The 26840-nt window shown below is 40.4% G+C and overlaps 1 long non-coding RNA gene across 1 annotated transcript; it reads left to right on the forward strand.

Annotated features, from left to right (window-relative positions):
* Nucleotides 1-1442: 1442 nt before the first annotated feature.
* LOC126356277 (uncharacterized) lies at nucleotides 1443-26840 on the forward strand. The gene is made up of 3 exons (XR_007565622.1): nucleotides 1443-1467; nucleotides 12615-12701; nucleotides 26824-26840. It is a non-coding gene; the product is annotated as an uncharacterized LOC126356277 (long non-coding RNA).

The raw sequence follows: 26840 nt of genomic DNA on the forward strand, positions 1-26840 counted from the left end.
GCTTAACTCTAAATTCTGAAGGTGGCAGTGTTAAAAGATAGGGAGCGGAAGGCTATTTACAATTTGTACAGAAACCAGATGGCAGTTACAAGAGTTGAGGGGCATGAAAGGGAAGCAGTGGTTGGGAAGGGAGTGAGACAGGGCTGTAGCCTCTCACCGATGTTATTCAATCTGTATATTGAGCAAGCAGTAAAGGAAACGAGACAGCAAATGACTTGGAAGAGCAGTTGAACAGAATGGATAGTGTCTTGAAAGGAGGATATAAGATAAACATCAACAAAAGCAAAATGAGGATAAGGGAATATAGTCGAATGAAGTCGGGTGATGCTGAGGGAATTAGATTAGGAAATGAGACACTTAAAGTAGTAAATGTGTTTTGCTATTTGGGGAGCAAAATAACTGCTGATGGTCGAAGTAGAGAGGATATAAAATGTAGACTGGCAATGGCAAGGAAAGCATTTCTGAAAAATTGTTAACATCGAGTATAGATTTAAGTGTCAGGAAGTCATTTCTGAAAGTATTTGTATGGAGTGTAGCCATGTATGGAAGTGAAACGTGGACGATAAATAGTTTGGACAAGAAGAGAATAGAAGTTTTTTAAATGTGGTTCTACAGAAGAATGCTGAATATTAGATCGGTAGATCACATAACTAATGAGGAGGTATTGAATAGAATTGGGGAGAAGAGAAGTTTGTGGCACAACTTGACCAGAAGTAGGGATTGGTTAGTAGGGCATGTTCTGAGGCATCAAGGGATCACCAATTTAGTATTGGAGGGCTGCGTAGAGGGTAAAAATCATAGAGGCAGATCAAGAGATGACTACACTAAGCAGATTCAGAAGGATGTGGGTTACAGTGGGTTCTGGGAGATGAAGAAGCTTGCACAGGATAGAGTAGCATGGAGAGCTGCATCAGACCAGTCTCAGAACTGAAGGCCACAACAACAACATACCACTTTACATTTGACTACAGCAATGGCTGCAAGAAACTGGTACATTTACATGTATGAGGATAATGAGTGCTACATGGACATGTCTCACTCCTGACTTTGAAGAGAATGACCTTCATCATTCAGAAGAAAACCCAATGAAAAGTACTCAAAACATTGTATGGGCCTTGGGGTTATACTTGCCCCATAGGTCTGAGGTAAATGTTTATACTGTTTGTGTACCCTAAAGCAGGAGATATGAAATTGCTACAGTCCTCAAACTGAGTTTTGTAACTATATGAGTTTTAGTGAAAATTTCTTAAATCATTTTTTTCTTTAAATTGCATGCAGTGTAATGTAAAATAATACACAGATGTAATTCATTTTTTATGTTCATTAGGTACTTCCGAGGCAGTGTAATGAGATATGTGACTGCAGCTGTGAAGGCTAGAGTTGGCCAGGGCCAGAGTTGTAGTTACGTCAGGCTCACCGATGGCAACACTTGCCACCTCCTCGGCGAGTTGCGGGATGATAATAATCGTAAGTATTTCAAAGGTTAAATATATCATCAGTCAACAGTGTTTTTTAGAAATGACCCCTGTGGCAAGGATTTGGCATGGGGGGAGAGTAATAGTCATGGACTAAGATGTTGCAGAGGTGGGGTGGGCTATGGAACACCATTTTAGGATGGGTAAGAAGGAGATTGGGTTGGAAGTACCACATTTTGTGGCATGATGATAGATGTAGCCCTCTGATAGACCTTGGATCCCCTATCATTGTGCCCTGAAACAAGGGATACCCTAACAGAGCTTCTTCCCATCCCTCCTAAAGTAGTGAACCATGCCTGCACAACCTTCACAAAATCCTAGTTCATCCCTAGGATACTGAAAATCCCTCACCTCTCCACGGGGATATCATCTCTATGGGAGACCTAGGTCCAAACCTGTCCCATCCAACAAAACAGTGATTCCAGTCCCAGTCCTGTCACGGGATTATTCCAACATATCAAAGGGCATACCACATGTGAAAACAAGTTTGTCAGATACCAGCACTGATGCATTAATTGCATAGCTTTTTATATTGGAAGGACTATCAATCAGCTGTCAACCAGGATGAATGGTCACTGCCGAACTGTGGCCAACAGGTATGGGGCCCACCATGTGGAACAACATGCAGCAGAACATAATATGTTTCATTATGTGCCTGTTTTATAACCTGGGCCATCTGGATCATTCCTTCCACCACCATCTTTCCTGAACTGTACAGATGGTAGTTATCCTCTCAGCACTTGCACCACTCTAAAAATTATCTTTTCCTCAGTCTACTACAACCTGTTGCTCACACACAGTCTATCCAACAGTTTCTGCTGCATCTGTCCCACACGACCTTCCCTCACTTCCATTGTGTGCTGCTCTCTCCCAATGCACCCTCTGGTTTTTCTCCCCCCTCTCTGCACCTCTCCTTCCCCATTCCCTTTTCTCCCCAATCCTTCTGCACTTGCTCCCCCACAGCTTCCAGATACTGTGCCTGGCAGCATTCTCCTGCTGCCAAGTAGAACCTGCCTGCTCTGTTACAGTGCTGCTCCCTTGTCACACCTGTATTCTCTATATCAACCCTTTTTGTGTCCCATTCTGGATTGCTACTTTAAATCAATGTGACTGTAGCACTGTTGCTGGAGCTTCTTGAGACAGTGGTAATGATGTGTGCTTGTTTGTGAGAGTGTGACTTTTCTTTTCTTAAGAAGGCTTTAGCCAAACCTGAAGTGAGTAACACTCTTCATTGTGTGGGGATACAACTCGATATGTCATCTTCATGGTAGGTAAAAAATACAGTGCCTTCATTTTCCATTATCTTACCCTCTGGATGGATTGATTCACCCCTAAAAGCATCACTGCTTTAAGTGCTTTAATTTCTTGATTTGGAATTTGCTCTCTGTACTCACAGATACGAGCTACAATGATTAAGAAAGAAAACAGATTTAGAGGAAGGAAAAAAATGAGTAATACAATTAAGAAATGGAGGGCAAGGAGGAGAAGCATTAGACAGAGAAAGGGAGGGTAGGCTGAAAATAAGAAGGTTAGAACAGTGAACGAAATAATGAGATGCAATAGGTATGATAATTACTACTATTACTATTATTATTATTATTATTTTTATTATTATATAATTTCCTTTCTCAGGCGTTATGTCTCAATAAAAATGGAAAGTGGTGCGGACCTTGATCAAGCGTGACTTCCTTTTAACTGTACGGTATATGTTCCATTGCATTTAGGAACTTTTGGGTAATTGTACATATATCATTAATTACATATTTCTGTAGTTGTATATTTCTGTAGTTGTATATATATGTTTGGATGTAGCTGCATTGCATTCATGTACTGGTGGATACTGTGTGGTATTACTCCGGTAGTTGATAGTATAATTTGTATTCATCATTCTCCAATACATTTTATGGTGCATAATTGTATGTGAGAACATGTTGCTTTATTAGTTTATGTTGTATGGCAAGTCATTGATGTATTATTTTTGCTACATTGTCATGTCTTCTGGGGTATTCTGTATTTGCTAGTATTGTATATCCACTTGTGATGTAATCTACTATTTCTATTTGTTGTTTGCAAAGTCCGCACTTATCTGTTGTGGTATTGGAATCGTTAATAGTATGCTTGCTGTAATATCTAGTGTTTATTGTTTGATCCTGTACTGTAACCATGAATCCTTCCATCTCACTGTATATATTGCCTTTTCTTAGCCATGTGTTGGATACGTCTTCATCGATGTGTGGCTGTATTAAATGATATGGGTGATTGCCATGTAGTTTTTTCTTTTTCAAATTTACTTGCTTCATACCTGTTGACGTTATGTGATCTAAGGGGTTGTAGAAGTGGTTATGAAATTGTAATGGTGCAGCCGATGTATTTATATGAGTGATTGCTATGCGTATTTTGCTAGTTTCTGCACGTTCTATAAAGAATTTTCTTAAATCGTTTACCTGTCCATAATGTAGCATTTATTTGTCAATAAATCCCCTTCCTACTTCGTCTCTACATAATGTGAATCTTTCTGTGGCTGAATGTATGTGATGTATTCTATATTTGTGGTATTGTGATCGTGTAAGTGTACCGAGTGCTTCTAGGTCTGTATTACTCCATTTCACTACTCCAAATGTGTAGGACAATATTGGCATAGCGTAATTATTTATAGCTTTTGTCTTTTTTTCTTGCTGTCAATTCTTTTCTCAGTATTTTTGTTAGTTTTTGTCTATATTTTTCTTTTAGTTCCTCTTTAACATTTGCATTATCTATTCCTATTTTTTGTCTGTATCCTAGATATTTATAGGCATCTGTTTTTTCCACTGCTTCTATGCAGTCACTGGGGTTATCCAATATGTAATCTTTCTGTTTAGTGTGTTTTCCCTTGTCTATACTGTTATTCTTACATTTATCTGTTCCAAAAGCCATATTTATATAATTGCTGAATACTTCTGTTATCTTTAGTAAATGGTTGAGTTGTTGATTGGTTGCTGCCAGTAGTTTTACATCATCCATGTATAGCAAATATGTGATTTTGTGTGGGTATGTTCCAGTAATATTATATCCATAATCTGTATTATTTAACATGTTGGATAGTGGGTTCAGAGCATGCCGGACCCAGAAAGGACTTAATGAGTCTCCTTGGTATATTCAATGCTTAATCTGTATTGGCTGTGATGTGATGTTATTTGAATTTGTTTGGATATTAAGTGTGCTTTTCCAATGTTTCATTACTATGTTTAGGAACTGTATGAATTTAGGATCTGCTTTGTATCTTTCCAATACCTGTGGTAAGCAAGAGTCGGGTAGACTATCAAAAGCTTTTTGGTAATCAATGTGTGTGTAGTGTAGTGACCTTGTTTAGTTTTATCTTGATTTGTCTTCTCTGAATCTATTGTCAGTTGCTCTTTACATCCTCATGCTCCTTTGCAACATTTTTTTTTATAATTCATTTATAATTTTGTTATGTGTTGTATGTGTCACTAATATCTGTGTAACGACTGAACTTAATATTTTGTATATTCTTGGTAGCCATGTTATGGGGCGATATTTTGCAGGGTATGCTGTGTCTGCTTGATCTTTAGGTTTCAGATAAGTTACTCATTGTGTAAGTGTATCAGGGAATGTGTATGGGTCTGCAATGTAACTGTTAAATAATTTAGTTAGATGTGAATGTGTGGAGGTGAACTCCTTTAGCCAGAAATTTGCTATTTTATCTTTTCCAGGGGCTTTACAATTGTGCATAGAATTAATTGCTCAGTTGACTTCATGTTGCAAAATTATCACTTCAGGCATTTGTGGTATCATCTTGTATGTGTCTGTTTCTGCTTCTATGCACCGTGCATGCCTGTTGTGTTGTACTGGGTTTGACCATATGTTGCTCCAGAAGTGTTCCATGTCTGTTATGTTTGGTGGATTGTCTATTTTAATGTGTGTTATCTATTGTCTGGTAAAATATCTTTTGGTTTGTGTTGAATGTTTGGTTTTGTTTCCTTCTATTTCCACATTTTTGTATCTTCTAAGTCGTTTGGCCAATGCTTTTAATTTCTGCTTCTTTTCATCTAATTGCTCTATTGCTTCTTGTTGTGAGATTTCACCTAACATTTTTCATTTTTTTCTGACATTTGACGTCTTATAAATTGTGTTAGCTGTCTGATGTCTTTTCTCAGTTTTTCTATTCTGATCTGTAGGCTGTGTTGCCATGCTGGTTTTATGCGTATCTCCTGTGTGTTGGTTGGTTCTGATCTCTGCCTGGTGTGTATATTTCGTGTAGTGAGTGCTCCTATATAAACCAGTAGTTGTAACTTTTCCATAGTTGCATTTTCATTTATTTTGTTGTGTATGATTGTGTTGATAGTTGTTATTGTTGTTTCGACTTGTGGGTTATTTGGTGGTCTAAGCAAGAATGGTCTAATGTTTGTATTTGTGTCTTTGTATTCCATATATGTCAACTGAAATTTTTTTTCTATATCTAACATGTGTGTCACTTCATGTTCTATTTGTGCTTGTTCTGGTGGCTGTCTTAAGATTTAATTTTCCCCTGGTTGTTTAATTGATGCGTGGTGTTCTTTGTTTGTTTGCTCTGGGATGTGAGAGTCCATTACTGTATTTTCTTCTTCTTCTGATTGCACATAATTTTCTTCCAGTATTTGTTGTACTTGTTGTTTGATATTTTCTAATTCTGACTGTGGTATCCTGTTAATTTTGATCATTACATGGATCTGATTAGCTAGTCGTTGTTCTGTTCAAAATTTTAATTCTGGTTATCTGGTAAAAATGTTGTGTATACTGTATGCAGTTTTGTTTGATCCTAAGTTTGCTGCTTGGTAATAACAGAACATCATGTGTCGGTTAACTTCATCAGACCATCTCATCCTATGTCTTTGTTTTCCTTCTAGAGTGGTTGCAGGAAGCATATCCTACAAAACACCTCTATTCGGATTTAAATTATTTTCCGTGTGGCTAGCAGTGTCATTACCAATGTGGACGGGTATAGGGTTTAAGCGTCATCCCCGACCATGACAGCGCTTGTCTGAGGCTTCATTAGTTCCGTCCTGAACCAACTAATAACAGTAAAGGGTGTTAGCCCTATTAGTGGTTTGTTCTTTTTGTCGCCTTTTATGACTGGAGGCCTATTCTTTTCCCGAGCCTCCACGGGGTACTACTACTACTACTACTACTACTACTACTACTACAATAATAATTGTTGTTGTTGTTATTGTGAAAAAAAGGGAGGTGTTAAAGGAAGCTAAGTTCATAAGGCTGTTGGGATGGAAAGGTGTGTGGATAGTAATATGCGTGCATCACCAGTACTAATACTTCTACACCTTAATTTAAGAACTAGTTTATTTTATCATATTTTTGTAATAGCCTTGACCACACTTTACTTTCAGTGATATATACTACTCAGGAAAAGGGAGGTTATACTGATGGAAGGTTAAATTTAGAAAGGTAGTGGGATGAGACTATATGCTGGAGGCAGGTTTTCTAACTAGTGCTGAATCTGAGAGATCCTGATGACCCACAGATGCCACTCAACTCTTGTGGCAACTGCATACTGGATGTCCCATATTTGGGTAGTTCTCGGAGGTCTGTTTCTTAATTTGGCCTACGTGATGGTTGTCATCCATATACAGGGTGGAGCAAAATTGTCGTGAAATTTTAACTCTGGATACCTGATGCCAGTAGGAACTAAAATTACTAATGTTGTGTAGGTCAACAATCTTTAAACTGTGGAAACTTGGTGTCATGTGGTCCAATTGGCCATGGCATTGCTGTGTTGCCAGGTTTTCTGGACAATGTGTGACTGGAATGCTTTGCCTGTTGGAAATCGCGGTGTATCTGAGGCGGCACACATGCTCAGTGGTAGCATACCAGCCTTCCACTCTGGGGCGCTAGGGGCAAATCCGTCAGGGTCCCAACACATCCATTGTAGTTTCATGATAAGATGTACTGAGAACAAAATCATCAGCAGCTGTTAATTTGCATACGGAAAGTCTTTTACAAATTCTTTTGGCCCTTAAAAGGGCCTTTTTTGTAGCTACAACATTGTTTACAAGCTTGATAATGTCGAATGGTGTTTTGCCAAACTCTTTGAAAGATTCCTGGCATGGCCTTGATGTGATTGGCAGCGTGTTGAATGAGATGCACTAATTCCTCTTTGTTTCTAAGTGGATCCTGCCCAGGTGGGTGAACTAGAACATTGAAGAATCAACACAGGAAAAAGTTTTGTGGCACGAGTTGTGGTGACTGCGGGGGCCGTGTCCTATGGCCACCTCTGCCAATTACCTGGCCATCACAAAGTTCATTTAAATATCTGTGCACAGCATGACTCTTATGTGGAGGCACCCCATGCTGCAATCACTTGCACAGCTGTATTTCCAGGGGAACATCTTCCAGCAGGCCGGGTAGAGTTTGTTCAATAAGTGAAGGTAATTTCCCCCAGTAAGCCAAAGAGGTAGATGGACAGGCCCAGTAAGATGGTCACCCACAATGATCGCCCAAATGTTGAGCAAAAATTGTTCCTGGGGTCCATGGGTGTACATGTAGATGACACTAGGATTTCCTCTTGCCCCAATGTTTTGAGTGCTGTAAACACAATCTCAGTAGGAGGCACACTCGTCGGTAAAAAACACAATTGAGGTGGTGGCCGGGGAGGGGGGTTTGGGATCTCATGCAACATGTTGCTGAAACCACTGGATAAACTCTAGCCAGTATTCATTGTCCCCCACAGGATTTAGGTCTAGAGCAGGGTGGAAAGTAAAAGGATGCTGGGCACCATTCCTCAAAACCTTCCAGACTAACTGATGTGTGGCTCCTATGTTGCTTCCAACTGCTCAAGTACATGTTTTAGGTGCTTCCTAAAAGTGATTGAGAACAGTCTCTTCAAATGCAGTGTCCCATCATGTTTGAGGTCTTCCAGCATCACCATGATATCCTGTTAACGAGCCTGATTCACCAATTCAATGGTGAATTGCTGTAAATGTTTGCGAGTGTGGGTGACATATTGCTGGGTACCATTCCTCATACAAACATCAAGTTTCATGTGTGTTACCATCAGCTAGTCCATGAACAAAATCCGTGTCTCATCATTCTTCAAACAAATACTGTGTTGCCACGCTCACTGTATGAACAAATTGCAGAAGATTTGTGTGCTCCAAAACAAAGGTGACATGTGAATGCCTCTTATGTGAGATGGAGACAAACATTGAGACCTATTTGACACATGTTCATATTGTGTTAGGGTAGTGACAGTGCGAGGGACATTTGTTTGCGAGGATTGACAGCTATAGCACTGCCCGTCAACTGACGAACAGCAACAAGTCAATCCCATGGCCAATTGATGTGAATTGCACCAAGTTTACATAGTTTAAAAATAGTGTGTTGTTAACCGACACTATGTTAGTAATTTTGGTTCCTATTAGCATCTGCTATCCAGGGTTAAAATTTTGGGACTCAGTTTTTCCCCACCTGTAAAAAGGAGAATTGTTGGGAAAATATCAGTTACTAAATAGTATCCTGTGTGATATTGTGTAACTCGTCTCCCTCTCCCACTAATTTACCTTCAGATACTTAAAATTCTGCAATTTATTGCCACCAAATAAGAAGTAGTAGAAGCTGTTTTGCTTAAGGTCCAGCTTATCACAATCTAACTGAACATACTGCAATGAAGTACAGATGGGACAAGAGGTGGGTATGTTTGGAGATTTAAAAATGTTGTCCAAGTTGCCTCACACTGTTCTGTGCCCTCGGCAAAATACAATCTGCAATTACCTACAGTTTTTAGTGAGTATGTGAGCAGTGCCAAGCCTCGATAAAGCTGTCTTCAAAGGATTCTCAGTCCAGGTAGCAGCGTTTCTAAATCTCAGCCCCAAGGGTCAACATGTCCAGTTTGCATGACAATCACAAATTGGTAAAACTATCAAGTCTGTATTGTCATTTGACGGTCAGTCTGTCTGCCTGTCTTTGTGTTACCTGTATCACAAAGGGTGACATTCCATCTGATACGTGTTTCTGATGCACTTGCAATCTTGTGTGTTTAACAGGTACCACTATAATGTTAACAATCTTACACAACTACAGCTGGCAACACAAAAATTGTCCAAATGTGCTTTGCCTACTTTAAAGCACCTCTTTCTGCAGGGGACAAATATTAATTATTATCAGTAGTAGTATATTAAGCTGCAAATTATGATTTTTAAACTTGTGTGGTCTCCCTGGTGTGTCAAATGACCACCAGACCCCATCGTGTTGTTCACTCCAACAACAGAGTACATTTAGGGCTGAAGACATGGAGAAAGATAGGTATCATCACAATATGAATTTAGAGTAATATAACTTTCTTACCATTATTGGTTGTTGGTGCACGCTTGTCGTCCAGTGATGAATATCGCCATCCACTGTTTGCTAAATAAATTTGTGGTCCAGGGTGTGTATTTTGCTGCATAAAAACAGATGCTTAGTTAAACTTCCAACTTTTATTTTACAAATCCTGATTGTGATGATATTTTCCAGTACTTCATTTCATTCCCGCCATCCTTGATCTTTTCAAAGCATGCATATTACAAGACATCCCAACACCAACTCCCCACTGACTCTACACCCGCCAACAACCGGCTCCTGTTCAGAGATTACAAACTGTGCAGTATTGCCAACCTTGGTTGTATATCGATATTTTACACACCTCACGTATACATATATGAAAATCATACTTTAAAAAATTAAAAGTGTTTATAATATAATTCTGTGGCAGTATACCTCATTATTGTCATTGTATTATTTTGTAACAAAATAATAATATTTCACTTCATGTCTACGTAGTTAAAGTTCACTTGCTCCTTCAAGTTGATTGACGACACCGCACACCTTGCCAACTGGCGGTATCAGTAGTTTCAGTAGTCCGTTACATGACACTACTCACACAATGTGTGACAAGTCTTTTTAGACATTCAGAAAACTTTGTGTTACTCAGAGAGAGAAATTTGAAGAAAATGTCAGAAATAAGTTTTTTATGAGTATTATACAGAATCTCAATGCTGTCGATGTCCTTTCATAAAATGATAGCTTTCAAACAATTTTCTTCAGAAAAATTGTGCCCATATGGGGAGCGGTTTGAATGTGATGGAATTTGTTTTTGACTTTTCAGTTTTTAGCATGTCCTCGAAACTGGTATCTACAGAACGTCGCTTGCAGTTGTATGTTGTGGGACCTGAGGAATGTGCAGAAGCACTGTTTTTCCAATTCCCTAAGATAAAAGGCGAGTCATGTCATAGTTCTAAATAATACTTTAGCTGAAAGCAGTTAATATCGGTTAGAAACATGCATGGCTTCAAATGAAGATTGTGCAATAAGTTCCTCAATGGTAGGCCATGTGGGACAGACAGGTTCTAAATGCTACACTTTTGTTGTGATTACTCATGGTCTCACTTTGATTCTGGCTGTTTCCTCTATGATTTGGAGCTATTATAAGAGCTTAAGGGTGACAATTAAGGCTTGCAGAAAGGCATTCATTCTTGGCCTGTCTTCTCAAAATAACAAACACTCGATGGTGAAGTACAAACAAGACTCACTGTGTTTGCAGATTGTGCATGTGATAATGTACTGTGGTCATAGGGGCTCACTTCAAAGCAGGACTCGTCACTGAAGACAATTCTACTAAAGTCACTGAGATTCCAGGCAGAAGGCATGTCACGAAGTGGTACAGGCAGAAGTGAGATATCAGCTTTACTGTCACTAGCCATTTAGCCTGACAACCAGTAGTGATGTGTGCTGTTTCTATTTGTAGCAGGATTCCTCGGGTTGTCATCCATGGCATCCTTAAAGTACGGAGGTACAAGACGATATTCTGTGCCTCATTTCATTGCCATTCATTGAAAGCCATTTTGGGCTCACATTTCATTGGGATAATGTCTGCTCATACATGGTGAGAGTTTCTACTGCTCGCATTCATGCTCGACTAATGTTACCTCAATCGGCAGCATTACCGGATCTCTTCTGACTAGTGTGTGTTTGGAGCATTATGACCACAGCACTCAAACCGTCTTGTGATTTTGATGACTACACACACCACTTGGCCAGGTTTGGCATTGGAACACTCTGGAGGATATTCACCATCTCTATGAAGCAATAGCAAGCTGAAAACCGCTTGCATAAGGGGCAGAGTTGAGCCAATGCATTACTTATTTGCACAGTTTGTGAAGCTCTTTTTTGTGGGATAAATTATCCCACTTTTCTAAAATTGTAATCATTTGTTTATCTGTATATGTACACAAAATCCCGATTTCTATCCCGTACAGTCAATTCCTTTGTGATGGTTCATTTTATTTGCCTTGGGTTGTATAAGTCAGAAAAGCAGCTGTTATAGGGGGGCAATTTTCCTTAGGTACTCATCAGAAATGGGAATTTTTTGTGTTACCTGACAGCTAGTCAGCCTCCTTTCATCACTGAATACACTTGTGCTCTGTTGTGCTGCTCTGTTCAGAGGCAAGCCAGCTTGAATACTGGTGGCGCATGAAATGTTCACTGCTAGTATTTGGCTACCATGGAGAATAGGTGTGGTGGCACAAGTATCCTGATCACTCAATATCCCACCTCTTCTCTGTGTGTTAAGACGTGAGGACTGACTACATTGTTCATAGGGTTCCATCTGTCAGACGGGGACTAGAAGCTTTGTGGCCCTGTGAGTATTGGGTCATGAATCGATAACATGTTTCATCCTCTTCCTTCTTCTCTGCCCTCCCTCCCTCCCACCACTCGACCTCTCCACTCGACCTCTCCACTCGACCTCTCCACTCGACCTCTCCACTCGACCTCTCCACTCGACCTCTCCACTCGACCTCTCCACTCGACCTCTCCACTCGACCTCTCCACTCGACCTCTCCACTCGACCTCTCCACTCGACCTCTCCACTCGACCTCTCCACTCGACCTCTCCACTCGACCTCTCCACTCGACCTCTCCACTCGACCTCTCCACTCGACCTCTCCACTCGACCTCTCCACTCGACCTCTCCACTCGACCTCTCCACTCGACCTCTCCACTCGACCTCTTGTTCATTTTTGTCTCTCTGTGGTGTAAAGCAGAACTTCTTTTTACATTTTAGGTAAGATCCGAGTGTCAATGATGGTTATTGATATATCTTTATTTATGTTTTCAGGAGTGCCTGATGAGATAAAGAGGAAATTTTGTAACGGAGTACCTCGATGTTGGAGACACTGCTGTTCAGAGTGGACAAAGAATAAAGGTAATTAATTTCATTTGTTGTTTTTGGTGAAGCTATTTTACTTACAGTTCACAATGAACTCACCATTGGCAAAACATTCTGGATTAGTCCCTCATTTCAATCTACCTAAGGGTAGGTAACTATGAGAAAAAGATGGAATAACCAATTTATTTAAGGCATATGTTATCAGATTTTCAATCAAATGATACATATACAAACTACTACATTTCAACACAGCTCTCAAATGTAATATGACACAAATGGCAGTAGGTGTAATTTCAGATGGTTACTTTTTAAATGAAAAGATTTGACACGAGATGACATATTACTTCGATATTTATGCTTTACAGATTACTCACACCTGCAGCTCTGTTATGTAGTTCATCACATTAATCATCACTGTCAGAAATTCTTCAAAACAACCCTTGTAGGAACTTGTGAGACATGTTTATAACATATGAGCTACTATCTGCCATCACACACCACAGTCCCAAGATGGTAATGAAGATTTGCCTCACTTGCGGAACGTGTTTACACATCTTCCTTGCACCATTCAAATACACAAATTTCTCAAGGCTTGTCAAGTCCATGGGTTTTCTCGTGGGTGCAAGACAGTTTCAGTCATGGCAGAGAACACTTTTGTTGCTGACCGCATTTCTGTTTATTGGTGGCATTGAATTCATTTTCAGGAAGAAACCAAGCCATGATAAGAATTCTGATATGTGTGTAGTAGAGCACTTTTTCACATTATGTAATGATGTGGAATGTGACCTGAGATAGGTAACCAATGTGTGGAAATATACTGTACAGACCTACTGACAGTGGATGCACATCAGTTAAGATGTACATATACCTTTTTCACATATGTACTATTCCACTAAATGGGCACACAGTAGATGTACTCTGCTATTGACTGAAATGTGTTTGCTGACACTGCCCGACAAGACCACAGAGCTGGTGCAGAATGTTGTATGTGCTTTTCAGCTTTCCAGGTGTTGGTTGTAAGTGCTACATAAAAGGAAGTGTCTGTCCCAAGGTACTTCAGGTGCACATTATGACACTCTGTCTCTGTCAAAATGAGCATCAAGGACTCTATGTGCCAGTCTGTTTTACAAGTGAAAATGTGCAACTTGCGTTTTCTTACATTAGGTTGTAACCTACTTTTTTGGAAGTTTTGGCTGAATATGGCTAGGTCAGATGATGTTGACGAGTCATCTGCATAGCCAAATTATATGGGTTGTATTGGAGAAATATCGGAGCATAAGGCAGCGATTGAAAGGAATTGGGGAAAGGAATACAGGAGAAGATGAATGAGTAGCTTTGAGGGATGAAATAGTGAAGGCAGCAGAGGACCAAATAGGTAAAAAGATAATGGCTAGTAGAAATCGCTGGGTAACAGAAGAAATATTGAATTTCATTGATGAAATGAGAAAGTATAAAAATGCAGTAAATGAAGCAGGCAAAAAGGAATATAAACACCACAAAAATGAGGTCAACAGGAAGAGCAAAGTGGCTAAGCAGGGATGGCTAGAGGACAAATGCAAAGATGTAGAGACTTACGTCACTAGGGGTAAGATAGATACTGCCTTCGTATAAAGCAGAGAGACCTTTGGGGGATAGGAGAACCACTTGCATGAATATCAAGAGCTCAGATGGAACCCAGTTCTAAGCAAAGGAGGGAAAGCAGAAAGGTGGAAGAAGTATATAGAGCGTTAATACAAGGGTGATGTACTTGGATAGTATTATGGAAATGGAAGAGGATGCAGATGAAGATGAAATGGGAGACATGATACTGCGTGAAGACTTTGACAGAGCACTGAAAGATCTGAGTCGAAACAAGGGACCCAGAGTAAACATTATTCCATTAAAACTACTGACAGCATTGGGAGAAGGAAGGAGAATGCCATTGGAGATGACAGCAATCATGGGGGATACTTTCGCAATGGTTTCTTCATCATCTACTATGTCTGCTCACAAGCATAAGTTCAATGAGTCTCAGCCACAGACAGTCCTTCCATCATTGCCACAGTTTCCTGTTGTTTCTAGGTCTGACAAAAGTCACAACTTCTCCATGGTCAACCTTTTCATTATTCAGAAAGGTGTTGACGCAATCGCACGTCCTGTAAAGTCTTGTTCCAGATTACAAAATGGCACCTTGTTGTTAGAAACAATCAGTGCCCTCCAGACACTAAAATTGCTGCGTACTTAACTGCTACACACCTTCCCTGTCCGTGTGGAAGAGCACCAAACTTTAAATTCCTCACATGGCGTCTTATTGATATTTGACAAAGTTCAACTCCCATCAAAAATCAAAGCAGGCTATGAGAGAATTTCTGCTCACCCTTACATCCCAAACCCTATGTGTTGCTATCAGTTTCAGCGGTTCAATCACATCAGCCAGTCCTATTCCAATCTGGCCAAATGTGTTACGTGTGGCAAGGATGCCCATGAAGGTGCTTGTCCATCTCCATCCCCTTGTTGCGACAACTGTATGGGTGACCATGCTGCTTCCTCTAGAGATTGCCCCATTTTTAAAGACGAAAAGCTCATTCAGGAAATCAGAGTGAAGGAAAAGGTGTCGACCTTTGCTGCTCGAAAATTATTAGCCAGTCGAAAGCCTATTGTGCCTCAGACAGGAAAGTGCAGCACTGTCCTTGCCTCTCCTCGGCCAACGAATGAGGCGGCCATGCAGACTTGTGATCTCACCTTTAGTGCCACGGTCATCAGATTGGCCAGCGCAAAGATAACCTGTTCAACCTCCCCACTTTCACCTGTTCACTCTAAGGCTCACCCTTCATTGGGTTCTGCTAAGTCTCGAGCCCAAAAGTCAGACACGCGGACTTCTAAAAAAGAGCACACTCGTGAAGATTTTTTACATACCCCAACTTCACAACCATTGGTTCCTCCTTCATCTAAACATTATGGTTCCAAGAAGGCTAATAAGAAACCCAGTTCCTCTCCTTCTCTGCCAAGGCATGTCTCATCTACAGCACCACGTGGCGGTATCCACACTCGGCCGTCTTCTCTGTCGCTGTTGCGCACTGCTGCCGGCCAATCAACCGGCTGATCACTGGTGGCAGGAGCTGCTCCTGAACAACCTATGGATCAGCATCTTTTGCATTCAGCTGAATGCCGTTCCATGCTGTCGGCTGCAAGCTCTGAGCAGTCATTGAGTTGATGGCAACCTAGGTCACATTCCTCCATTTTCTGTTCACCCTATGCCCTTTATCCGCTGGAACATCCATGGTATTCAAGCCACTTTGGATGAATTGTTGATCCTCTTACGATCTTACTCACTGGTCATTTTCTGTCTTCAGGAAACAAAGCTGTGTCCCCATGACTGCTTTGTTCTCCCCCATTTTCAGTCCGTCCTATTTGATCTCCCCTCTGTTGAAGGCACTCCAGCACATGGAAGACTCATGATCCTTCTCCATGATACTCTCCATTATCACCCATTCCCCTTTCTTCAAAGCTGTCACTGTCTGTCTTTCCCTTTCTGCATACACCTTCTCTCTTTGCAATGTATACATTCCATCGTCCACACCAATGGTACGAGCTGATCTCCTTCATCTTGGTCAGCTTCCACCCGCCTATTTGCGGTTGGGGACTTCAATGCCCACTACCCGTTTTGGGGACTTCCACATCCATGTCAGCGTGGCTCACTATTGATAGACGTCTTCCACCAAGCGGATCTTGTTTGCCTCAACACTGGGAACCCTGCATTTTGGTCTACCTCCACGACAAATATCTCTCATTTGGACCTTTCGGTTGGTACTGTTCCGCTAGCTGAGCACTTCGAATGGTTCGCCCTTGATGATACACACTCGAGTGACCACATTCCATGTGTCCTTAGACTACAGTTTCAACTGCAATATATATATGCACCCGCGACGCTGGAAGTTTGCCCAAGCCGATTGGACACTTTTTTTCATCTCTAGCAACATTCGATGACCGTCACTCTCCTAGCACCGACAATGAGGTCACACACATTACAGACGTTATCCTTACAGCTGCAGAACGTTCAGTACCATGCACCGCTGAATTGCCCCAGTTCCCCCCAGTTCCTTGGTGCAACGACGCATGCCATGATGCAATACATGAGCGGTGACGTTCTCTTCGCGTTTTCCACCAACATCCTACTTTGGCCAACTGTGTCTGCTATATGCAGTTCCACGCACGATGCCGTCATATCATCTGCGATAGCAAGAAGGCAACCTGGAACTTCTTTACTAGCTTATTTAACACCTTCACTCCCTCCTCTGAAGTTTGGAGTCAGAATTGACAGTTATGTTGCGTGCCTAGTTTCTTGCCGGTCTCTGGGCTAACTTTGGCACATGATACATTAGTGGACCCCATCGCAATTTCTAACTCATTGGGTCAACACTTTGATGAGATTTTGAACTCTTAAAATTACTCGTGAGTGTTTCTCCTGAAGAAATGTGCAGCGGAATTGCAACCTCTTGCTTTCTCCTCTCAAAATTTCGAAAGCTGTAATATTGTTTTCTCCATGCGGGAGCTCCAACACAAACTCTCTTCTTCTCGCTCCTCCACCCAAGGACTGGATGGTATCCAAATGTTGTTGCATTTATCATACCATAGTCTGCACTACCTCCTTCACCTTTATGATCAAATTTGGAACGACAGTACTTTTCCCAGAAGATGTCGGGGAAGCTATCATCGTTCCTGTTCCAAAACCTGGAAAGGACAAACATCTCCTCTCTAGCTATCGCCCCATTTCTCTCATCAGTAGGGCATGTAAGGTTTTGGAGCATATGGTAAATTGCCGTTAACTTGGTGGCTGGAGTCCCGCAGTCTTTTAACACCTGCCGAGTGCGGTTTCCGAAAGTATTGTTCTGTAGTTGACCATATTGTTGCTCCCTCCACTTATGTGTTGTGGTCTTCAGTCTTGAGACTGGTTTGATGCAGCTCTCCAAGCTACTCTATCCTGTGCAAGCTTCTTCATCTCCCAGTACTTACTGCAACCTACATCATTCTGAATCTGTCTCCACTAATATCATGAACAATTTTCTCTGGAAACGCCAAACGGTAGCAATATTTTTTGATCTGGTGTGAGCATAAGATACCTGTTAGAGGACAGGCATCCTCTGCACGCTGTTCTCTTGGGCTTTCTAGGTCGGCTGCCACTTTTTCTCCACGAATTTATGGCAGAGTGCACATATATAGTGCGGGTGAAACTACTCTCTCCCGTACTTTCTCCCAAGAAAACGGGGTACACCAGGGGTCCATGCTATCTACTACAGCTGTCAACGTAACAGGCTTCTCGAACAAGGTCTCAAAGGATGTCTCGATTGCCTCCACTCTTGAAGCATCGCAACAGGTTTCCGCTTTTCTCCCAGTAAAACCGTTTGTGTTAATTTTTGCGTTGTATGGAGTTCCTTCAACCTTTCTTACATCTAGGACATGTCAACCTTCTATTTTCGGACGTTGCTAAATTCTTGGCTCTTATGTTTGACAGAACACTGTGCTGGTCCTCCCACATTTCCTATCTTTCGGCTCACTGTCTGCGATCCCTCAACACCCTCCGTGTCCTGAATGGTACCTCCTAGGGAGAGGACCGAGTGGTCCTCCTCCGCCTCTACCATGCCTTAGAGCACTCGAAATTGGACTATGGAAGCATAGTTTACTCCTCTGCTTGGCCGTCTATTCTTCGGCATCTTGTCTCTATCCACCACTGTGGATTACTTTTACTGTCTAGAGGTTTTTTACACCAGCCCTGTGGGAAGCCTTTATGCTGTGACCGCTGAACCTTCACTGTCCAATCAGCGAGCAGTCCTAGCCATCTGTCTTCCATGCCTGCTAATCTGGCCCATGACATTTTTTTGATGCCTCCCTGGATTTAATGTATGCATTCCGCCATTCCTCCCTAATAACAGCGGGAGTCCGCTTCTGTCAACTGCTCCATTCTGTTTCCTTCCGCTTTCCTAAAACCTTCTTAACAACTTGGGGTACAGCACCGTCTTGGCTCCATTCCCAGACCTGCCTCCTCCATGACCTTTGTCAATTTCCCAAGGATGGTACCCCTTCACTTGTTTATCATCGGGCATTTGCTGCTCTATGTGCACAAATTAAGGAAGACACATTTATTTACACTGATGGCTCGAAAACATCGTTAGGTGTAGGGAGTGCCTATATTGTTGGCGACACCACAAATTGATTTCAGCTTCCCGATCAGTGCTTGGTTTATACTGCAGAGCTTTATGCTGTTCTCTAGGCTGTCCAATACATCCGTTGCCATCTGCAAATACAGTATGTTATCTGTTCAGAGTCTCTCAGCTCTCTCCTCAGTCTCCAAGGTCTGTACCCTGTCCACCCTGTGGTCCACTGGATTCAGGACTGCCTCCACTTGCAGGGCGTCTCTGTGGCATTTCTCTGGATCCCAGGACACATTGGTATCTGTGGAAATGAGGGGGCCGATATAGCGGCCAAGGCTGCAGTCTCTCTTCTTCATCCAGCTATTCGCACGATTCCCTTCGCTGATCTACGGAGTGTTTTATGTTGTTATGTTACCCTTTCATGGCATGCACATTGGTTGACACTTTCCAATAATAAATTGTGGGATGTGAAAGCTCTTCCCCATGCTTGGACCTCTTCCTCCTGAATGCATCGTCGAGAGGAGGTACTTCTAACTAGACTCCGGGTAGGGCACTGTCTTTTTAGCAATCGATATCTTTTAAGTGGTGATCCTCCCTCACTCTGTTCCCACTGCTCTCAGCTGTGGACGGTAAGACACCTTCTATTTGAGTGCCCCTATTTTACTCCATTACGGGTCCGTCTACATCTGTCGCCTGATATATCTTCCGTTTTAGCAGATGACACGCACTCAGCTGATTGTATTCTTGAGTTTATTAGTGCCAGTGAGATTACGTCAGTCATTTGAAGCTCTTCTTGGGGACAACCAACCCTCTTCTATAGTGGTTTTTTAAGCTTTCCTCTAATTTCTAGTTTCTCCAATTTTTTGAGTTTCGTTCTCATTTCTGAATTTTCCTAAGTCACAGACAGGGCGTTTATGACCGTAGCAGTTTTGTGCCCCAAAAACCATAATAAAAAAGAAAGAAAAAGCCTTGGGAGACCCAGTTCTGACAAAACTCTACCGTCAAGTAAGCAAGTTGTATGAGACAGGTGAAATACCCTCAGACTAAAATTACTGAACTATCTGTTTAATACGTCACAGCTACAAAATACTAACATGAATTCTATAAAGACAAATGGAAAAACTGATAGAAGCTGACCTCAGGGAAGATCAGTTTGGATTCTGTAGATGTGTTGGAACACATGAGGCAATACTGACCCTACGCCTTACCTTAGAAGAAAGATTAAGTAAAGGCAAATGTATGTTTCTAGCATTTGTAGACTTAGAAAAAGCTTTTGACAATGTTGATTGGAATAATCTCTTTCAAATTCTGAAAGTGTCAGGGGTAAAATATAGGGAGTGAAAAGCTATTTACAATTTGTACAGAAAGCAGATGGCAGTTTTTAGAGTCGAGGGGCATGAAAGGGAAGCAGTGGTTGGGAAGGGTTGAGACAGAGTTGTAGCCTCTCCCTGATGTTATTCAATCTGTATATTGAGCAAGCAGTAAAGGAAACAAAAGTAAAATTCTGAGTAGGAATTAAATTGCATGGAGAAGAAATAAAAACTTTGTGGGTCGCCGATTACATTGTAATACTGTCAGAGACAGCAAAGCACTTTGAAGAGCAGTTGAATGGAATGGACAGTGTCTTGAAAGGAGGGTATAAGATGAACAACAACAAAAGCAAAACGAGGATAATGGAATGTAGTTGAATGAAGGCAGGTGATGCTGAGGGAATTAGATTAGGAAATGAGACACTTAAAGTAGTAAAGGAGTTTTGCTATTTGGGGAGCAAAATAACTGATGATGGTCGAAGTAGAGATGATATAAAATGTAGACTGGCAATGGCAAGGAAAGCGTTTGTGAAGAGAAATTTGTTAACATCGAGTATAGATTTAAGTGTCAGGAAGTCATTTCTGAAAGTATTTGTATGGAGTGTAGCCATGGACAATAAATAATTTAGACAAGGAATAGAATGGAAGCTTTTGAAATGTAGTGCTACAGAAGAATGCTGATGATTAGATGGTTAGATCACGTAACTAATGAGGAGGTATTGAATAGAATTGGGGAGAAGAAGAGTTTGTGGCACAACTTGAGAAGAAGGGATCATTTGGTAGGACATGTTCTGAGGCATCAGGGGATCATAAATTTAGCATTGCAGGGCAGTGTGGAGGGTAAAAATCATAGAGGGAAATCAAGAGATGACTATACTAAGCAGATTCAGAAGGATGTGGGTTGCAGTGGGTTCTGGGAGATCAAGCAGCTTGCACAGGACAGAGTAGCATGGAGAGCTGCATCAAACCAATCTTAGGACTGAAGACAAAAAAAAATGAGAACTGAGGATTGATCTGAGTGGCATGCCATTATGCAAAACTTCTGTTCAGATGCTGTCATCCCTTGTAATCATAGCAAATATCTTTCCGACTAATATGTTGTCAAATAGTTTCAATGTCCATTTTCATTGAATAAGTTGTAATAATTCATGGCAGAAATCTAAAGCCAAGAAGCAGAGGCAGTCACACAATCGCAAAGATTCCTTAGCTGAAATGAAATGAGTCACTGTGTATGATCTAATCCCAGAAGAGAACACTATGTTGTGACAGACACAATGAACTTTATTAAGCCTAGACACAGCTTGTTATAATCGATACACTGGCAATGGAGAGGGCACAATAACAGTGAGGTGACACACACATCAAGGCAAAAGTGACTGAGTTAGAGCTGGCCAGTCCTGTCTCCAAAAGCTGTCAGCCAACCAGTAGAGTGCACAGATGAGAGGCTCTGTGAGCATCCATGAGTGTCAGCCTCTGGCTGTTGTTGAACTTCTAGCTGTATCAGCTGACTTGTGTGATGCACATTACAACTGCTTATCTAGATTTTGGGTGTGGATCTGTGCAGGTAAATACATTGGGCAGTTGAGTAATAAGATTATGCTCATCAGAATTGACAGGGGGGAAAAAACCACTAATGGTTCAGATATATCTGCAAGTGTCTGATAAAGAGAAAGTGAAAGTCTATGACAAAATGTTAATGACAGGAGGATGGAAATCTAATAATTGTGAGTGATTGGAATGCTGTAGTAGGCGATGTAATAGAAGACAGAATTGTGGAATAGTATCAACTTGTCAATGGGAGTGACAAAGTAAAAAACACAGATTCAATTGTTCTATAAGTTTGTTGTTAATTATGATTATACTATTCAAAAATTAATAGAGGAGGTATATTTCGAATAGTCTTCGAGTTGTGAGAAGATTCTAGTTGGATTACATCATTTTGAGACCTTTTGCAAAATCTGATATTGGATTGCAAGGTGTACCTGGGAGCAGATACAGAGTCATAACACAATTTAGTAATGATGTTAGTAATGATGAAGAATAGACTGAAGCTTATGAGAATTGTCCAGAAATATTGGTTGTGAAGGAAGTGGGGTACTTGGATGAATTTTGTGTGTCTGAAGTTCTCTGAAGCAGTAAATACTGTGGGAATGAGTACTGTAGTAGGCAGGTCAGTTGAAGAGAAAGGGATTTATCTGAAAAGGATAATCACATAAGTTGATCAGACAAATGTAAGTATGTACAAGGCGACCGTAAAGAAACATTGTGTTACAGAGGAAATACTGAAATTGATTTCTTAAGTAAGGAAATACAAAAATCTGCAGTAAGAGATAGGAATACATCATTATAAGACATTTAAGTATAAAATAAATAGGAAAGCAGAAAAGTCAAAGTGGAATGACAGCAGAAAAATGTGAAGAAAACAAAAGTGAAATAGTCATTGGTAGGACTATTGAGCATATATAAAAATTCAAAGCAACCTTTGGTGAAATTAGACCAAAGGAACAAACATTAAGAGTGCGACATTAGTTTCACTGTTGAACTCAGAGTACTGAGCTGATAGGTGCCAAGTATATATTAAGGCATCTATGTGGGTACAATTTGTCTGATGACACAATAGAAGAGGAGTTAGAAGGCATTGGTTAGCCAATGAAGATTAAGAGTTAAACAAAGAATTGGGAAACGTGCAATCAAATAATGCTAGAGGCACAGTTAACATTTCTTCATGGGTCATAAAAGACTGGGGTGTAGGGGTCAGGGTGGGGGAGCATTGTTAATTGACATCTGTACAATTATGTGGTCCTTCTAAATTAAGTATTGTGAGAAAACCGGAAGAGGTCAGGATCAAAGTGTTAGAGATATCGTTCTACATAGAAATGTTGGAAAATCAGTGGCCCAAATTATAGGAAATGAAGAGTTTCACCACAGAAACAATGACAAGAAGGGAAAGAATGTGAGAGGTCACATGTTAAGAGAACAAAGAGTATCTTCCATCATACCTGGGGGAGCTACAGAGAAAAGAACTTCAGGAGAAGGGAGAAATTAGAGTAGTCCAGAAAATAATTGAGTGTGTTACACTGCGAGGTGAAGTAGTTTGGTTTGCTGTGGGCCATCCTGATCTACTCTATAATCCCATCAGAAGACTGATGAACTCTTCTGGATCATGTACAAGAAATTTGATAAGAGAAAACTTGTACTGTAAATCCTTAGATAAAATATCTTATCCCCCATCAATTTAAACCAAGGGAGAATGCCACATACTTTTGTGGCATCCTATTATACAATAATGTCTTGCTTAATGTGTCTAATTAAATCAAGTGATTCTGAGTGAATTAGATCATGGAATTAAACTACTTTCCATTAAATTTGTTTCACTTTTGTTGTTTATCTTTTAATCTCTTTAAAGACATTTATTTAACTGCTCTCCCAAGTGATTATCCATCTCTCACAGAATTAAAGTTCATTCAGAAACCTCATTGTTTTCCTTTCATCTTTTTTAAACTTCTTGTTCATTGTACAGACTGAATAGCATTGTGGCTCTCTCTCTGCTTCCAAACACTGTTCTTCTTCTGTGCTTTTCAACGCTTGTATCTGCAGTGTGGCATCTGTAAAATTTTGAAATAACATTCTTCTCCAGGTACACAGTGTCAAATTGAACACCTGTTAGCCACCTAAATTTCCAAATTGTTATTTTACCAAGAATACTCTTTTGCAATGTGTTGGAAGATTCCCACGTCTGATCCAGTCAGAACAATGGCCAATATTCAATGACGGGCACCTGTAGATTTTTGATACAGTGATCACTTGAAACATCACCTGCTGGCTTTTCAATTGCACAGATTGGACAGTCTGTACTGAAAATCCAAGACCCACAACCATCTGTGAGAAGATGGATGTACAGAATCTTCCACTCCATGTGTTTTGTAGAGTTCAAATGCTCCATTTGTGTGTTTGTATGTGACCCTCTGTATGTGGCTAATGTTTGTGCCTTAAAACTGAAGGCCTACTCATTATTCTTCACTGCAGTATGTTCATTTGTCCTATTCTCTGAGTAGTGAGTCATGTTTCTTTATTAGTAAATATATCCATTTAAAATTGGACCTCTCCCTCCCACTCACCTGTAGCTCTGTAAAATAGTCTGCATGCCTCCATTATTGTGGTCAAGGCCTTAGAGATGAGCATCTTAAACTAGATTCTCTCACGTACTCCACACATAGTACTTGTATCATATGCTGAAGCTGCTGTAAATCTGGCCAACATTTTGCAGTATATGCTTCTGTGTGTTAAGTGTACATACTTTTTCCTCATTTCTGTATAATTAACCTAGTGTTTAATTAGTCTGATACGGAAAATGGAACTTTCACATGAATGTCACCAATCCTTGTTTTCTATAGAGTTAACCTATCTTGTTACTTTCACCTACCTTCACTTTGCAGATAGAGCTGTTTTTATTTTATTTTTTTGTTTCATGCAGTTTGTCTGATGTCTTGGACATAATGTTGACTTTTTTAAATTTTCAGAATCAATGATATTTTGGGCTGAGAGTTTGATTATAAGCTTACATGGATGTCATACTTACGACTTGAATCATGATTCCTTATGTAATACATATTTTAAAGTAGGTTTATTAATGTAGTCTGTGGGGAACAGACCACCCTTTCTTGTCTGTTCCAATTCCACATGACTTGCTCTGCAGTCCCAGCTTTGTTATGTATGCATACTTCATTTATCTGCTATACCCCTGAACCATAATTCATTTTATACTCTACGCAAGGAGAGAATCAAATGGACCGTGAAATAAGGTCATTTAGTATAGAAGACACCTGAGGAATGAACTACTTGTCAAAGCAGCGAAATTCCTATCTCGAATAATTTTCTGAGTCCGATACTTTCTGAAGGTAGGAATATCCTGTCTGTTAATGTCTGGACATGTGGAATACCTTTTCTTACTCAACTAATCCCCCAGACCCAATGTCAGTTTATGTCCTTCAAATAGACCTGGTAGCCCGTACCTCACTCCAGCTGGCTTACAACCAATGTTTTTGCTTTCTGTGGGTGCATAATGACCACTAAACTTCACATTAGAATGAGTGTCTGGTGCAGCTATTGTTTGATTTCAATGTGTACATCATCTAAGAACCACAATTTAAAAACAACTTTCTCAACAGCATGAGATTTGTCACCTAAATCTCTTCTTGGTTTCCTCCACTTCCATGAGATTACCACACCGTGACATCCTTCAACTCCCCTGCATCCCCCGTGCCACTTTATCATAGGTGTTTCATGTTGGGCAAAGTCTCTTACAGTTCTGTGTTATAATTATTTGTTCCCCGTTTGGTATCTTGGTCTATATTTTATTTGATGACTCTTTGTCCTTTTCTGTATATTGACAAGATACTGTACTGGGGTGCCATTCCTGCAGGGCACATTTTACATGGTTTATACACTAATATGTTGATGAGTGAGGCATAGTGGACTACTCAGCATATTTTTCTCTCTTTAGTTGTGTTTGATTGTGGGCTGCGTAATCAGAAAATATTTGAAGCTGGTGCTTTTGGTCTCTTCTTGAGCAACTAAGGAGGGATTACAGTTTGAAGTTCAGTAGGCATGTATGTTGTGACTGAAATAACACAGTTGCCTTTCCACACCACACCTCCACACCAACCTCCTCCACTTCACCACCCCATTAGCCAAACACAAGCACACACGAGAACGGAATGTCCTAGTAATTACCAAGACATGCAGCTTTATAAAATTAAAACAGTGAACACTATCAAATTGTGTCACATATCATGTTCTTTATCCCAAGTGTACTTTTGAGGTGAAATTACATTTGAATCACATTTCAGTTACCTATTTGGTTTTTTTACCCATCAGCAGCGTTACAAGTGCACTACTTTTATTTTTCACAATTGTTTGTTAGACATCGGAATTAATTTACATTTTTTATTTTTATCATAAATAAACTCATAACTAAGTAACAGTACACTACTGAAAAGTACCTTTACGCAGAATGTGCCTTTGTTTTATAGCAAATGACAGCAGTCTTTGGGAGGTTGACACAATGAAAGCTGCTGGCATCAAAACCAGCAAACGTGGCCGTCCTCAGATCCGGTGCTTGAAACACTGGCTAGGTAGTAACATTATACTAATTTACATATCTTTGTTATTTTGCAAAAACAGACATAATGTCTTATGGGACAACAGCAATCAGTTAAATTATAATGATACTTAAAAACCGTCTTGATTGCAAATATTTTTATTCATATGACCGGTTTCGGTTATTTCAGAACCGTCTTCAGATCTGATATTTCAGTTACAGGAGTAACCCGTCCAAATCCAGCAGTTTTCACATGCTACGTCATATGATATTTGAAATCAAGACGGTTTTTAAGTAACATTATATCTTTGTTAATTGTAAACAACTCAAATAGATATTCAGAGTTATGTAATAGTTTTTACAAAAATTAGTCCTCAGATTCAAATTTTTGTTGACTTGTGGTAAGTGTTCAATACCTGTGGCTTTTGAAGCTATGATAAATGTCCCCAACTTGCACTGTGAACCTTTGCCTTTCACTTGCATATGGTCTGTTGACTGAGCTACTCAAGTAAAAGTCATTTCTGCCAATAAATATCTTTCAGGAATGTTTTCATCTGTTTTTGTTCACATTTCAGCTATTCTATATACATCTGTTCTCATACATAATGTTCTTTGTGCAGGTGAGGATAGTGCCACA

Source organism: Schistocerca gregaria, chromosome 3 (genome assembly GCF_023897955.1).
Source record: "Schistocerca gregaria isolate iqSchGreg1 chromosome 3, iqSchGreg1.2, whole genome shotgun sequence".
NCBI lineage: Eukaryota > Metazoa > Arthropoda > Insecta > Orthoptera > Acrididae > Schistocerca > Schistocerca gregaria.